General features: G+C 46.7%; 1 non-coding gene across 1 annotated transcript; it reads right to left on the bottom strand.

Moving 5' to 3' along the window:
• Positions 1-12,911: 12,911 nt before the first annotated feature.
• On the bottom strand, positions 12,912-12,978 carry TRNAT-UGU (transfer RNA threonine (anticodon UGU)). Its single transcript has one exon. It is a non-coding gene; the product is annotated as a tRNA-Thr (tRNA).
• Positions 12,979-13,522: the final 544 nt, after the last annotated feature.

Raw genomic sequence — 13,522 nt, 5'->3', positions numbered from 1 at the left:
AATGAATGGCTGAGTCAACTTTGAGCTTCCACTGAGATCGAACTCAGGTCGTGAGCAGAAAGGCATACTCATTACTGTTAGAAAGGCATTACTCCCGAGGAAGTCTACTGATGAAATGGGCCTCTATCCAGGTGCTCATAGACTTTTTTATGTTAATATTGGACCTCTGTTACAACATGAAGTATGCAAATTTTACAATATGAAATATATGAATAGATATTTAAATTGGATTTTTATTATAACATGAAGGTATGTAAAATTTAAAATGCGGAGCATAAAAATATATGAAGGTTTTTAAACGGTTACTATAGGGAGTTCTGGCCATTGCATTTAAAGGGACGGCACACCTTTTCACTTCCTTCCTTCCATAGGAAATCATGAAGGATAGGGGCACCTTCTTTTGGGGCTCATAGAATTGGACCCCCTGGTCCAATCTTTTTGAAACTTGGGGGGTATTTTGGGGAGAGGCACTAGATGCTATACTGAAAATTTGGTGCCTGTACCCCAAAAAACAGCCCCTCCACAGCCCCAGATACCCGCAGATCAATTCTCCTTAATTTCTATGGGAATAAATCTCCATAGGGAATAATAAGAGTTCCCAGCAGACATTTCCCTCCCCTCCCCTCCCCCCGCTTTCTGACGACCCTGAAGCGGGGGGAGGGCCTCCAAACCGGGGGATCCCCTGCCACCGCCTGGGGATTGGCAACCCTAACTGAAACACTGCAGCATTAGCATTCTGTGCCGTGGGGCTCCTGCTACGTGGGTAGGCCAAGCCTAAACTTCCACTAGGAGCTGAGGGGGGAGGATCCTTGCCGCTCTCCGAGCTGAAATGTTAACAACCAGAATGTCATGGAAAATTAATGCGTAAAGTAACATTTGAAAAAAAGGAAAAAGAAAAAAAAAAGAATGGGAAAGAAGAAACGAATTAATTTAAAAGGTTAATGCTCTTGGCTCCGTTTCTATCTGGAGCACAAAATAACTTGCATTCTTGTGACAACCTGGGGACTCTGGGACATCACAGGGGGTGGGGGAATGTGGCTTCTCCCACTCTTATAATGAACCCCCCCCCCCCAACATTTTAATATACAACCTGCTGCCAGTCGGATGCCATTTGCATAGCAAGTGAGGTATTCTTCACCGTAATTGCCGACACTTTCTGTCTTTTAAAATTGTTGAATGCGCCTGCCTCTCTTTTCTGCGCAAGCCCCCGATGATTCACCGGAGAACAATCCTGCAATAAGAAGAAGAATAAGCTCCCCCCCCCCCCCCCCCAAGATTTCTCCATTTTTCTGCAAAGGTTTCGGCAAGAAAATAGGACTGTGGAGATTCGCGTGACAATTTCTTGGTCGTCCTCCAGGCAGGTTGCTGCAGAGACATCTTTGCTTTGCGAAGGCGGAATCCATGGACGAGGCCTGCCCAACGGCATACGGTTAATACGTTGTCAAAGTTTTCACGGATGGAGTCCATTAGTTGTTATAGATTTTCTGGGCTGTGTGGCTCTGGTCTTGGCATTGTGAGATCTGACATCTTGCCAGCAACTGTGACTGGCATCCTCAGAGGTGTAACACAGACGGCTAGAGTCCTCTCTGTGTCAAAGTGAGAAGAAGATGGTAGGCAGAAGATGCCAAGACTCCGGTCCAGGTGGAGACCTCCCCGCCCGGGGGAAACCTCCCCCTATGGCACCAGCATGATGACATCACCTGGAAGTGATGTCATCACGCTGCTGATGGCATGCAGTGGCCGCTTTAGGCGTTTTTTGGGAAAACTCAATGGTTTTTCCGGACACTCAGGCCATTTGGGAGGGAAAACTCTATGGTACAACAGGTACCATAGAGTTTTCCCTTCCCAAATGGCTAGAGTGTCTTGGTAAACCATAAAGTTTTCCTGGAAACGCCTAGAGCGGCCACTACACCATCATTGCCAGCACAATGACGTCACTTCCGGGTGACATCATTGCATCGTGTGCGCACTTCATGTGTGCACAAAAGTCCCCCGCTCCTGGAGGAAGGGGACTTGGCAACCCTATAGGCAGGTAATTTGTATCTGCTCAGGAAACTGGGGTAGGGCTGAGTCATTACCTTGTAGGAGCTTCCCAGGCTGCGACATGCTAATGGAGGAGCTTTCCTGAGGAGGTTCTTTTGCGTATGGATTGGCTATTGAAATTCCAATTTTACCTGAAGTGCTATTATAAGATGTAGAGCATTTTGTATTTTTCAGCACTGGAAGCCGTGGCCTCTTCCTTTTTAAACTCTCATCCTTCCTGTTGAAATTGTGTTTATCTTTATGGATTTCAACAGCATACGGTTCATTTTGGGGAAGGACAACACAGCACGGGAAAGGACCGATATTGTTTGCAACCTTCTCATAAACCTCTGCTTTGGGACAGAACACACGAGGAGCTCCTGGCCCAAAACAGTTCCATAGAGCACCTTATTTTGTCCTTACAAAGGACTGAGCATACTGTATGATTTCACCTTATGTACAATTCACTGCTTTAAGCGGTTGTTTATGTTTCCTTTATAAATTTCTATGAAAATTTGTTGATTATATTGGAGGCTGGTTTAATCACAGAACCCTTAGGGGCTCCCCTGCTAGTCATTTATCTGTGATTCTCTATTTATATTGGGTTGCCAATCCCCAGGTGGGGGCAGGGGATCCCCCGGTTTGGAGGCCCTCCCCCACTTCAGGGTCATCAGAAAGCAGGGGGAGGGAGGGAAATGTCTGCTGGGAACTCATGATTCCCTATGGAGGCTTATTCCCATAGAAAATAATGGAGAATTGATCTGCAGGTATCTGGGGCTTTGGGGGCCCTGTTTTTTGAGGTAGAGGCACCAGATTTTCAGTATAGCACCCAGTGGCTCTCCCCAATACACTCCCTAAGTTTCAAAAAGATTGGACCAGGGGGTCCAATTCTATGAGCCCCCAAAGAAGGTGCCCCTATCCTTCATTATTTCCTATGGAAGGAAGGCATTTAAAAAAGGTGTGCAGTCCCTTTAAATGTGATGGCCAGAACTTCCTTTGGAGTTCAATTCTGCTTGTCACACCCTTGCTTCTGGCTCCACCCCAAAGTCTCCTGGCTCCATCCCCAAAGTCCCAAAATATTTCATGAATTGGACTTGGCAACCCTATGGCCAATGCAACTGAAGATGGAAAGCCACCCACCCCCTCTCCCGCAGTGAGCAAGTCTGGCTTCTCGCAGTTTCGAAACCCCTGCATTAGCAACAGGGTTCAGCTTCAGCATACGGCTGGAAAGGATCCAAGTCGCTCCGCCCCCAATGTCTCCTGGCTCCACCCCCAAAGTCCCCAGATATTTCATGAATTGGACTTGGCAACCCTATTTTCAACACACCCCTGGCCCTCTGGCCTTCACTTGGGAAACCTGGGCAAAGAGGGGGGGTGCGTGTCAGTGACATCATCATACAGAATATGGGGGTTGGGGGTAGTGAAGTGTGGTTCGGCCTTGGGCACAGGAAAGACTAGCGCCCGCGCCTGCTTACAACATTAAAAAACCTTACAAAACATCCAACAGACAGACTACATCCAAACTCAACAATGGAGGCTCACAGAAACGATGCCTTTCGTATACCAAACCTTTAGTAACACTTCCTGTCGCTTAAATGCTACCCACCAGAGGAAGTTTCTTCACCAAAATCCAGTCTGGGGAAAGAAACATGAATATCCAGAGAGTTTTTTTCTTCAGCAGAACATCTGGCAATGGGAAAAAAAAAAGGAAAGGAAAGGGGAAGATCATCTGCGCAACATTTTCGTTTCCTCCTCAGGAAAAAAACGCATAATTGGCTGCAAATACCTTTCTGTTACTTCCCACCCCCCTCCTCTTCCTCTCGCGATGCGCAGAAAAAGAAGCACTCCAAGGAAAGCATATAGATTAGGCCTGGAAAAAGGTCAAGAGATTCCCTAGGCGCTCTTCATAAAGATGAAATTTAATAATGCAGACAAGAGTTCCCAGCGTGCCACCTTCCTCAGCAAAGGACGCACTACAGGGCTTTTTGTGTCCCGCCCAACCAGGAGAGAACACTGAGTGGAACATAAATCTTTTGTATCCTGACTTTTCTTGCAGCAGAACTTCAGAGACCCAGCTGCGGGACAAGTCGAGAAGTGACAGGGAAATGGCCTCCTGTGTTAATTCAGCATGGAGGAGATCTTAGTTCAATTTTTTCCCCTTAAGACTAGTTAGGGTTGCTAGGCTGAGCTTTAGGGGTGGGGGCCACGGCAAGGAGGCAGCTTCATGGGCGCGATGATGTCCCTTCCGGGGGAAAAGAAGGAAGTGATGGTGATTCCTAGAGCAACCACCATCGCTTCTGGGTTTCCCCTGGATTGTGCTCACTCCCTCCTTCCTGCTTGGAGTGGCAACAGGCAATGGGAGCTCAGGACAGAAGATTATCTGGTCTGCCTAGACAGAGATGGAAGTGGGCGGTGGTTTGAGCAGGAACGCATAGAAATGCAGTTCCGGCTGGCTTGGCATTGGGGGGGTGTGGCTTAAGATGCAAATGAGTTCCTGCTGAGCTTTTCCCACAAAAAAATCCTGTGTGAAACAATGGTGGTGTCAGGGGGTGTGGCCCAATATGCAAATGAGTTCCTGCTAGGTTTTTTTCTACAAAAAAGCCATAGATAGATGATAGATAGATAGATAGATAGATAGATAGATAGATAGATAGATAGATAGATAGATAGATAGATAGATGATAGATAGATGATAGATAGATAGATAGATAGATAGATAGATAGATAGATAGATAGATAGATAGATAGATAGATAGATAGATAGATAGATAGATAGATAGATAGATGGATGGATGGCTTTTTTGAGCAGGAACATATAGGAACGCGGTTCTGGCTGGCTTCGTTTCAGGGGTGGGGCCTAATATGCAAATGAGTTCCTGCAGGGCTTTCTCTACCAAAAAAAGCCCTGTGCAAAACAATGGTGACATCAGGGAGTGTGGCCTAATATGCAAATGAGTTCCTGCTAGGCCTTTTCTACAAAAAAGCGATAGATAGATAGATAGATAGATAGATAGATAGATAGATAGATAGATAGATAGATAGATAGACAGACAGACAGACAGACAGACAGACAGATGATAGATAGATGATAGATAGATAGATAGATAGATAGATAGATAGATAGATAGATAGATAGATAGATAGATAGATAGATAGATAGATAGATAGATAGATAGATAGATGATAGATTTTTCTTAAGAGTTTTGAAATATGTAGTCTACCCATTCAAAGCATTTCATAAGGCGCAGAATGATTTGCAAGCCTGGTGATTCCAACAGTCTTCCATCGATCTGTGCCTGTCTCTCCAGCCTCTTTCTCTCTCTGGGCTGCCTCTTTTCAAAGGGAGCCCATCCATTTGTGTTGCTTCCCCCCCTCCCCTCCTGAAATTACTGAGCTTGTCTCTGTGCCTGCGGCTGTTGTCATCTTCAGAAAGGAATTAATTAGCACCCAACTGCTTTATTCAAAGATCCAGAAAGAATGAAAAGCCAGGATAATAAAAGAAAGCTTCTAAATCAGCTCATCTGGACAGTGAGGAATGCAGAGGTGAGACTCTTGTAAAACAAAGGGATAGAAGGAGGAATGCGAAGGAATTAGGATGAACTATCTCTTGTTTATATTCTTCTTTATATCTATTTAGCAACCCTCATGCAAATCATGTGCAATTTTTTCAGAGTATGTATGTGTGGGAGGGAAGGATTATTCCTCTAGCTAATGAGTACAGTCTAGATCAGGGGTGTCAGACATGTGGCCCAAGGGACAGATCTAGGGCTGCCAATCCCCAGGTAAGGGCAGGGGATCCCTCGGTTCGGAGACCCTCCCCCCCCCCCGCTTCAGGGTCGTCAGAAAGCGGGGGGAGGGGAGGGAAATGTCTGCTGGGAACTCTATTATTCCCTATGGAGATTTATTCCCATGGAAAATTGATCCGCGGGTATCTGGGGTTCTGGGGGGGGCTGTTTTTTGGGATAGGGGCACCAAATTTTCAGTATAGCATCTAGTGCCTCTCCCCAAAATTCCCCCCAAGTTTCCAGAAGATTGGACCAGGGGGTCCAATTCTATGAGCCCCAAAAGAAGGTGCCCCTATCCTTCATTATTTCCTATGGAAGGAAGGAATTGAAAAGATGTGCTGTCCCTTTAAATGTGATGGCCAGAACTCCCTTTGGAGTTCAATTATGCTTGTCACAGCCTTGATCTTGGCTCCACCCCTAATGTCTCCTGGCTCCACCCCAAAGTCTCCTGGGTCCACCCCCAAAGTCCCCAGATATTTCTTGAATTGGACTTGGCAACCCTAGATGGATCAGGCCTGGGCGGGGGGGGGGGGGCGTGGAGTTCCTGTCAGGCCTGTGAGCAACTGACTGTCATCTGCTTCCTTCTCCCTCTCTCTTGCTTTCTTTGCATCACAGCTTGTTTTGCCAGGCTTGCTCAATTTCACAGGGGCTATGGAGCAAAGGCTCTTTATTTTATTTTATTTATTCAATTTATATCCCGCCCTCCCCACCAAGGCAGGCTCAGGGCGGCTTACAACATAAAATCCAGAACAATTAAGATTAATAAATATTAAAATACATATTCAATCATTTACAATAGTTAAAACAGTAAAACAAGAAGAAACAGTCTAACAGTTGGGTGCTATTCTCACAGCCTTCCTCCGCAGTTTTTAAATACCAGTCAGTTATATGCTAACCGGAAGAGGATCATCTTACAGGCCTTGCGGAACTGCCCAAGGTTCCGCAAGGCCCTCACCTCCTCTGGTAGCTGGTTCCACCAGCAGGGGGCTGTGATTGAAAAGGCCCTATCCCTAGTTGACTTCAGACGGGCCTCCTTCGACCCAGGGATTACTAGCAGATTTTGGGAACCAGATCTGAGTACTCTCTGGGGAACATGTGCGGAGAGACGGTCCCTAAGGTAGGTAGGTCCTAGGCCATATAGGGCTTTCAAGGTAATAACCAGCACCTTGTAACGAACCCGGTATATTATTGGTTTCTTCCTTGGCTGAGGCTCCTCCCTTGGGGAGGAAGGGGAGAAGAGAGAGCTTGCTTTGCCAGGCTCTCTCAGTCGCACAGCAGAGCTGCTGAGCCAAGCCTCTCTTCCTTCTATTGGCTGAGGCTCATCAGGGCAAGAGTAGTCAGTTATCAAAGACTGTAAAAAAAACCAAAATTTTGCAGGAGTGCTAACATTTTAGGCATGTTTTATTTAAAGGTTTTTTTAAATATATATATATATATATATATATATATATATATATATATATATATATATATATATATATTTAATTGTGTCCCATTTATGTCAGATCTGGCCCTCATAACAAATGAGTTCGACACCCATGATCTAGCTTGTTGCCAACATTTTCTTTTCTTTTCAAAGCTCATCTACTTGTCTTTTTCCTTAACCTGGTAGTTTCATGACATTTCGGTCAAAATGCATTGAATTTTTCTCTCTGAGCCTCAGAAATCGTCAACCTTTAATAGATGTCTGTCTGCAATCGACACGTAAATGGCACAGAAAAAAAAATTATGCAGAAAAAAAGTTGCAGTGCAATTAGTGTGGATTGTAGACCCTGGAGCAAAATTTAGCACCTGGGTCGCCTTAACTCATATAGTAGGAAAATGAAAACACGCTTAATAGCATCGAACACTAACTTACTGTAACTTACTGTACCTCATTCCTCGTCTGAAGGAGTGGGCATGCACACAAAAGCTTACGTTCTGAATAAAATTAAGTTGTTCTTAAAGGTGCAATTGACTCCTATTTTGTTCTACGAACAGCTTAAGTATGCATCACAGGAACACAAGAAGAAGAAGAAGAAGATGATGATGATGATGATGATGATGATATTGGATTTATATCCCACCCTATACTCTGAATATCAGTCTCAGAGCGGTCACAATCTCCTCTACCTTCCCCCCCCCCACAACAGACACATAGCTCTCGTAGAAGTTGTCCTTGAAAAGGCAGCTGCTGCAAGAGCCCTCTCAGCCCCACCCACCTCACAGGGTGTCCATTGTGGGGGAGGAAGATAAAGGAGATTGTGAGCCACTCTGAGACTCTGATTCAGGGAGAAGGGCGGGGTATAAATCTGCCCCCACCTCACAGGGGGTCTGTTGTGGGGGGGGGGAGGTAAAGGAGATTGTGAGCCGCTCTGAGACTCTTCGGAGTGGAGGGCGGGATATAAATCCAATATCTTCATCTACCTCACAGGGTGTCTGTTGTGGGGGAGGAAGGGAAAGGAGATTGTGAGCCGCTCTGAGACTCTTCGGAGTGGAGGGCGGGATATAAATCCAATATCTTCATCTACCTCACAGGGTGTCTGTTGTGGGGGAGGAAGGGAAAGGAGATTGTGAGCCGCTCTGAGACTCTTCGGAGTGGAGGGCGGGATATAAATCCAATATCTCCATCTACCTCACAGGGTGTCTGTCGTGGGGAAGGAAGGTAAAGGAGATTGTGAGCCGCTTTGAGACTCTTCGGAGTGGAGGGCAGGATATAAATCCAATATCTTCATCTACCTCACAGGGTGTCTGTCGTGGGGAAGGAAGGTAAAGGAGATTGTGAGCCGCTCTGAGACTCTTCGGAGTGGAGGGCGGGATATAAATCCAATATCTCCATCTACCTCACAGGGTGTCTGTCGTGGGGAAGGAAGGTAAAGGAGATTGTGAGCCACTCTGAGACTCTTCAGAGTGGAGGGCGGGATATAAATCCAATATCATCATATCTTCATCCATATCTCCTCTTCCTCCTCCTCCTCCCTCCTCCTCCTCCTCCTGGCTCCACCCCCAAAGTCTCCTGATATTTCTTGAATTGGACCTGGCCACCCTAGGATGGCGCTTAAGGAGGGTGGGCAAGGGGTGGTCCCAAGGGGGCTACCATGCCGTAGACTCCACCCTCCAAAGCTGCTATTTTTCTCCAGGGGGAGCAGTTTCTGCAGCCTGGAGAGCAGCTGTAATCCTAGGAGGTCAGATATCACATAAGCTGCCCAAGCTTGCAATGCGCTCCGCCTCTTTCGCACAGCAAACAAGATCTTCCAAAAACCAGTTTCTGTTTGCCATGCGAAAAAAGGTGAAGCTAGTTGCAGCCCCGGGGCAGATAGCGTGAAATCTGACGGAGAAGAGGAGCGTGAGAATGGCATAAGGCTAGTAGGGAAAAGGTCTGAGTTTTCATAAAGCCCAAAGAGTTAATATTTCCCCCCGTAAACCCTCTTTGCCCGCCCCCTCCCCCCAGTAAGGAGTATCAACAGAGCCCTGTGGCGCAAAGTGTTAAAGCTGCAGTAGTGCAGTCCTAAGCTCTGCTCACGACCTGAGTTCGATCCCCGGTGGAAGCTGGGTTTTCAGGTAGCCGGCTCAAGGTTGACTCAGCCTTCCATCCTGAGGTCGGTAAAATGAGTACCCCCAGCTTTCTGGGGGGAAACTGTAGATGACTGGGGAAGGCAACGGCAAAGCACCCCGTAAAATGTCTGCCGTGAAAATGTGAAAGCAACGTCACCCCAGAGTCGGAAACGACTGGTGCTTGCACAGGGGAGCTTTCCTTTTTCCCAGTAAGGAGAGTGGCTAGGAAGGAATCCCCAAAAGTGAGGCCTGTAGCCATTTAATTTGACGAACCATGAGGCATTCTGCTGTGCTGAACCTTATTTGGGCTTAACACCCCCAAATCCAGGAACTGAATCACCAGTGCCACAAAAATTTCTGCAAAAATCTCCACACCCTCCCAGCCTAAACAAGGTTGACGCAGCTACACTTGCTGGGTTGTTGTTTTTTTACAGCAGTGTAACGGGAAAGGGAGAAGAGGCATTCATTCCTTCTGACTGCAAAATCTTTTTCTCTTCTCTCTCCCCACCCCCTCCCAGACTTTCTTTCTTTAAGGGGAATCTGGAATCTAATCTGGCCAGACTTTGTGGAGAAAAGCTGCAGGTTTCCAAGCTACAATTTATGACGGACAACTCTGGCAAATTTTCGTGCTGACAAGACAGATTTTTTTTTTTGTAACTTCCACGCACTGAAAAGCTGTGTGAGGGGGAGGGCGGGGGGGGGGAGGGCTTTCACAACGCTGGCTTCTTCCGAGAATACAGCTTTAAAAAAAAAAATTGCCTTTCAGTTTTGTGTGATTAGGTGGCACCACAATTTTGTAAATGAGGACAGAGCTTCGAAATGTTTGCTTTTATTAGTTTATGAACTTTATTTGGAGAGCCAGCTTGGTGTAGTGGTTGAGAAGAAGAAGAAGATATTGGATTTATATCTCGCCCTCCACTCTGAAGAGTCTCAGAGCAGCTCACAATCTCCTTTACCTTCCTCCCCCACAACAGACACCCTGTGAGGTGGGTGAGGCTGGAGAGGGCTCTCCCAGCAGCTGCCCTTTCAAGGACAACCTCTGCCAGAGCTATGGCTGACCCAAGGCCATGCTAGCAGGTGCAAGTGGAGGAGTGGGGAATCAAACCCGGTTCTCCCAGATAAGAGTCTGCACACTTAACCACTACACCAAACTGGCTCTCCAGTTAAGAGCAGGAGACTCTAATCTGGAGAACTGGGAAGTTTTATCCCCCTTTTCTCCTGCACATGCAGCCATCTGGATGACCTTGGGTTGGTCACAGTTCTTTCCAAGCTGTTGTTTCAAGAGCAGTTCTCTCAGAACTCTCTCATCCCCACCTACCTCACAGGGTGTCTGTTGTGGGAAGAAGAAGGGAAGGCAATTGTAAGCCGCTCTGAGACTCCTTCTGGTAGTGAAGGATGGGGTATAAATCCAATTCTTCTTCTTCTTCTTGAAGCAACTTGGATAAACTTCAGTTCAGTTCAAGACCTTTATTGGCATAAAAGCAATCATGATTCACAATCAAAAGTAGGTACAAAGGTCTGAAGCATAGTAAGAACAATACATAAAGCAATCCATTAAAATGGCCACCAATAATACTAATCAAAAGTAGGCGTCCAGCAATTAAAATACAGACGTATGCCTAGATTTAATTTTATAGGCTTCTACTAAGAAATTCGCAACACATGTAGTAATGTGGGGATTAACATCTAAAAAGTAGGTTAGAGTTTTCTTTTTAGTAAATAAACTTATGGAGCAGAGGTCCATCAGTAGCTATTAGCCAGAACGTATTAATGGAACTCTCTGTCTGGGGCAAGTGATGCTCTGTATTCTTGGTGCTTAGGAGGGGCAACAGTGGGAGGGCTCCTAGTGTCCTGGCCCCACTGATGGACCTCCTGATGGCACCTGGTTTTTTGGCCACTGTGTGACACCAGCTGTTGGACTGGATGGGCCACTGGCCTGTTACAACATGGCTTCTCTTATGTTCTTATGTGACACAGTGTTGGACTGGATGGGCCATTTGCCTGATCCAACATGGCTTCTCTTATGTTCTTATGTGACTCAGAGTGTTGGACTGGATGGGCCACTGGCCTGATCCAACATGGCTTCTCTGATGTTCTTATGTGACACAGAGTGTTGGACGGGATGGGCCACTGGCCTGATCCAACATGGCTTCTCTCCTGTTCTTATGTTCCCCACCTTTCTCCCCAATGGGGAACCAAAGGAGCTGACATGGGTCTCCTCCCCTCCATTTTATCCTCATGACAACCCTGTGACGTAGGTTAGGCCGAGACTGTGTGACTGGCCCAAGGTCACCTAGCAAGCTTCCATAGCATGAGTGAGGATTCAAATTGGGGTCTCTCAGCTCCCAGCTCAACCCTTTAACCACCACACCACTCTAACTGTCATATAGTCAAATAATCCATCTGCGTTGTGAGAAAGGAGTCAATAAACTGTCTGTATGGGGAGAAACTAGTTAAGGACTGAATGATAACACACAAGCACAAAAGAGGCTCTCTGTTGTGTCTCTGAATCACCGTGAAGGGCTGGTCCCCTTCCAATCAGCTTTTTCTGCACGCTGAGCTATAGTGTAGAAAATACAGTATGTCAGTGTATCATTTTAACATATTCATTGCAGATATACCAAAGAATGATCTGCCCCCAGGGGGAGGGTGTGCAAGCCAAATTAGAGAATCACAGTGTAAATAGGCAGTCGAGTGATTGAACATATGAACCTCTGAAGCTGCCTTCTACTGAACCAGACCCTCGGTCCATCAAAGTCAGTCTTGTCTACTCAGACTAGCAGCGGCTCTCCGGGGTCTCAAGCTGAGGATTTTCATGCCTACTTGCTTGGACCCTTTTTAGTTGGAGATGCCGGGGATTGAACCTGGGACCTTCTGTTTCCCAAGCAGATGCTCTACCACTGAGCCACCGTCCACTATAAGGAAGGGAGGAACATATGAACACATGAAGCTGCCTTCTACTGAATCAGACCCTTGGTCCATCAAAGTCAGTATTGTCTACTCAGACTGGCAGCGGCTCTCCAGGGTCTCCAGCTGAGGTTTTTCATGCCTATTTGCCTGGACCCTTTTTAGGTGGGGATGCCAGGGATTGAACCTGGGGCCTTCTGCTTACCAAGCAGAGGCTCTACCACGGAGCCACTGTCTCTCCCCTTAGACATATGAACATATGAAGCTGCCTTATACTGAATCAGATCCTCGGTCCATCAAAGTCACTCTGGTCTTCTCAGACTGGCAGCAGCTCTCCAGGGTCTCCAGCTGAGGTTTTTCATGCCTACTTGCCTGGACCCTTTTTAGTTGGAGATGCCAGGGATTGAACCTGGGACTTTCTGCTTACCAAGCAGATGCTCTACCCACTGAGCCACAGCCCCATTCATGGCTCTCCATGGTCTCATGCGGAGATTTTTCACGCCTTCTTGCCTGGACCCTTTTTAGTTGGAGATGCCAGGGATTGAACCTGGGACTTTCTGCTTACCAAGCAGATGCTCTACCGCTGAGCCACAGCCCCATTCATGGTTCTCCAGGGTCTCCAGCTGAGGTTTTTCATGCCTACTTGCCTGGACCCTTTTTAGTTGGAGATGCCGGGGATTGAACCTGGGACCTTCTGCTTACAAAGCAGATGCTCTACCACTGAGCCACCGTCCCTCCCCACTGAGTGCTATAGAAGGAGTGGGACTGGTATCCAGTGATTACGTCTTTCGCACAAGTTAAAAGACTGAGTGACTGTGTTTGCACTTCAGAGTATAAATATTCTTTTGATACAGTATTCCAGTATTGCTTTTTTGTTTATTATTGTTTGGAGGCTGGTAATCGCAGTTGCGTTTGCTTTGCTTCCCCTGCCGGGGGTGGGGGGGGGGGTGCCTGTTGTGTCTTAGCCTGCGTCATCTTTCCAGTTAGGAGAAAAATCACATCCAGATCCATTTGGGTGTGAAAGCAGAAAGCCCCCCCACTTTTAATTCAGAAAATAAGTGTGTCTCAGTTATCAGAAGTATGAGAAACGCTGTCTTGAAATGTATCAAACGGAGACTCATAAAATTTAACTGGGGGCCAATCGTCACACGAGTTTTGTGCCAAAAAAAAAAATTCATCAAAATGAAGCACCGCAGGAAATTCATTCCTCCCCCCGCCCTCCCTGTACTGATAAGGACGGGCATCAGCTGAACCTGATGGGGATCCGTGGTCAT

This window comes from Heteronotia binoei, chromosome 19 (genome assembly GCF_032191835.1).
Source record: "Heteronotia binoei isolate CCM8104 ecotype False Entrance Well chromosome 19, APGP_CSIRO_Hbin_v1, whole genome shotgun sequence".
NCBI classification, from domain to species: Eukaryota; Metazoa; Chordata; class Lepidosauria; order Squamata; family Gekkonidae; genus Heteronotia; species Heteronotia binoei.
The sequence above is the reverse complement of the archived record's forward strand: the minus strand, read 5'-3'. Positions and strand labels throughout refer to the sequence as shown.